Below are 3227 nucleotides of genomic sequence, written 5' to 3'. Positions count from 1 at the left end.
GCACTTCTCCTTGTAGAACCTCATCAGATTTCTTTTGGCCCAATCCTTTCATTTGTCTAGGGCCCTCTGTATCCTATCCCTACCCTCCACTGTATCTACCTCTCCTCCCAGTTTAGTGTCATCTGCAAACTTGCTGAGGGTGCAATCCACACCATCCTCCAGATCATTTATGAAGATATTGAACAAAACCAGCCCCAGGACCGACCCTTGGGGCACTCCACTTGATACCGGCTGCCAACTAGACATGGAGCCATTGATCACTACCCATTGAGCCCGACAATCTAGCCAGCTTTCTATCTACCTTCTAGTCCATTCATCCAGCCCATACTTCTTTAACTTGCTGGCAAGAATACTGTGGGAGACCGTGTCAAAAGCTTTGCTAAAGTCAAGGAAAAACACACCCACTGCTTTCCCCTCATCCACAGAGCCACTTATCTCATCATAGAAGGCAATTAGGTTAGTCAGGCATGACTTGCCCTTGGTGAATCCATGCTGACTGTTCCTGATCACTTTCCTCTCCTCTAAGTGCTTCAGAATTGATTCCTTGAGGACTTGCTCCATGATTTTTCCAGGGACTGAGGTGAAGCTGACTGGCCTGTAGTTCCCAGGATCCTCCTTCTTCCCTTTTTTAAAGATGGGCACTCCATTAGCCTTTTTCCAGTCGTCTGGGACTTTCCCGTATCGCCATGAGTTTTCAAAGATAACGGCCAATGGCTCTGCAATCACATCCGCCAACTGCTTTAGCACTCTCGGATGCAACGCGTCCGGCCCCATGGACTTGTGCATGTCCAGCTTTTCTAAATAGTCCCGAACCACTTCTTTCTCCACAGAGGGCTGGTCACCTCCTCCTTATGCTGTGCTGCCCAGTGCAGCAGTCTGGGAGCTGACCTTGTTCGTGAAGACAGAGGCAAAAAAAGCATTGAGTACATTAGCTTTTTCCACATCCTCTGTCACTAGGTTGCCTCCCTCCTTCAGTAAGGGGCCCACACTTTCCTTGGCTTTCTTCTTGTTGCTAACATATCTGAAGAAACCCTTCTTGTTACTCTTAACATCTCTTGCTAGCTGCAACTCCAGGTGTGATTTGGCCTTCCTGATTTCACTCCTGCATGCCCGAACAATATTTTTATACTCATCTCTGGTCATTTGTCCAATCTTCCACTTCTTGTAAGCTTCTTTTTTGTATTTAAGAGCTGCAAGGATTTCACTGTGAAGCCAAGCTGGTAGCCTGCCATATTTACTATTCTTTCTACACATCGGGATGGTTTGTCCCTGTAACCTCAATAAGGATTCTTTAAAATACAGCCAGCTCTCCTGGACTCCTTTCCCCCTCATGGATGGAGGGGGCTGGGCTGGGACAGGGAGCAGCCTGGGCCTATGGGGACGGGGACAGACCCAGCTGGATGGGGTGAGACTGGCCAGGCCGAGGGCCCGGAGAACGGCCCAGGCTGGGTCCAGACGCTCCATAAGCTTCCGGTGTGAGGCTGGCCGAGAGACGCTCCCTCTGGCGTGGGGAGATTGGGGGGGGGGGGGCTGTGTGGGGGCACAGCTGGGTCCCTCCTGTCCCAGGCTGCAGGGAGAGGAGGGAGCGGAGCGGGGATTTGGGTCCCTCACTCCCCAGGCACATCTCTTTGGGGGCAGGGATCGGCCCCCCCTTCCTGCCCCGGGCCCCGCCCAGGAGAGCCCCCCCTGCTCCCTCTGATAGGAGATGGCGTCCTGCAGGAAGCTGCAGGCGGGGTTGCTGGCCTGGCACCGCACCCAGAACCCCACGATGGCCCCGTCCACCTGCCGGGCCAGGACGGACGAGAGCGCCGAGAAGCTGTGCAGGACGGTCACTGCCTGGCTGTGTGGCCTGGGGGGGACCCACGTCTCCGGTCAGTGCCCAGGGCAGGCAGCGCCCCGGGCGAGCAGGACTCCCCGGGCACAACCGCCTGCAAACCCAGCGCCCCGTTCCCACCATCCCCGACAGCCCTTCCCAGCTTACCCGTACCCCGCTCTGGCAAGGTCCAGTCCCCTTCCGACCAGCCCCGGCACTCACTGCAGGTCCAGGATGGACAAGGACAGATAGGCGTCCAGTTGCCCCAGGATACGCTGGAACTGGGGGCAGACAGAGCGCTGGGTGAGGGGCTGGTGTGAGGAGTCCCCCGGCCCTGCCCGGGCAGCTGAGAAGAGAAACCAGAGCCAGGGGGCTGCACAGAGCACGGCCCCGTAGGGCAGAGAGGGGGCTTCTGGGCCAGGCCTGCCTTGGACCCCCCTCCCCTATGCACATGCCTGGGGCCTGGCAGAGGAGCCCAGAGCCAGGGCCCAGGTTGTGGGCAGGGAGCCCTCAGGGTCGGGTTGCCAACTTTCTACTGGCACAAAACCGAACACCCTGCCCCTGCCCCTTCCCCCTCCCTCTGTTGCTCCCTCTCCCCACCAGGCTGGCTGAGGGCTCCAGCTGGGGCTGCAGGCTCTGGGGTGGGGCCAGGGATGAGTTCAGGGTGCAGGAGGGGGCTCCGGGCTGAGGCAGTGCATTGGGATGCAGATGGGTAGGGCTGAAGGGAGGGGGTGCCAGCTGCTCCCCAAGGAGTTACCCTTCCCACCGCAGCTCATCTACCCAGGGGTCAGCAGGGCCCACCCCCCACCCTCAGGTCATCAGCAGGGCCCCACTCTCAGCACCCACTGCCCACCAGCGGGTGTCAGCCGGGCCCCCCACCCATACCAGGCTCTCCAGCTGGGCAACGATCCTGAGCAGGTCTGCAGGTGGCAGGGGGCCTGGGGGGCCCGGGCCGGGGGCCCGCAGGGAGAGGCACCCTGGGAACATCCTGGCTTCAAACATGCAGGAGGCAGGGGAAAGACGGGCCAAGGGGTCTCAGAGCTGGTAGGGCCAGGGGCTGCCCACAGGGGTCTCACAGCCAGACTCCATCCCTGCCCTGAACGGAGCCCAGGTGCAAGGACCCCTCCCTTCCCCCACATACTATACGCTCCCCCTCTCCTCCAGCCCAGCCACCCCCACCCCAGAGAACCTGCCCCCCCACTGCCCCAGCCCATGCTGCACCCTCAGCACCAGCCCGAGGGGGTGTCACAGAGTCCCCGGGGGATGCTCCGGAACTGCTCCCTACGAAGCCAGGCAGGACTCTGGGGCAGTCTCCTCTCGGGGAGCAGGCTGTCTGCAGGACACACAGCTCACACGGCTTCCACCTTCCTGGGTCTGACCTCGGAGCATTCAGCATCCTCTGCCCCTCCCGGCG

General features: G+C 59.9%; 1 long non-coding RNA gene across 1 annotated transcript; it reads right to left on the bottom strand.

Annotated features, from left to right (window-relative positions):
- Positions 1 to 641: 641 nt before the first annotated feature.
- LOC140907912 (uncharacterized) lies at positions 642 to 2373 on the bottom strand. Its single transcript, XR_012157677.1, has 2 exons — positions 1982 to 2373; positions 642 to 888 (listed from the first exon to the last, which is right to left on the bottom strand). It is a non-coding gene; the product is annotated as an uncharacterized lncRNA (long non-coding RNA).
- Between the last annotated feature and the right edge of the window lie 854 nt (positions 2374 to 3227).

The sequence above is a fragment of the Lepidochelys kempii genome, chromosome 2, assembly GCF_965140265.1.
Source record: "Lepidochelys kempii isolate rLepKem1 chromosome 2, rLepKem1.hap2, whole genome shotgun sequence".
Classification (NCBI taxonomy): Eukaryota; Metazoa; Chordata; order Testudines; family Cheloniidae; genus Lepidochelys; species Lepidochelys kempii.
The sequence above is the reverse complement of the archived record's forward strand: the minus strand, read 5'-3'. Positions and strand labels throughout refer to the sequence as shown.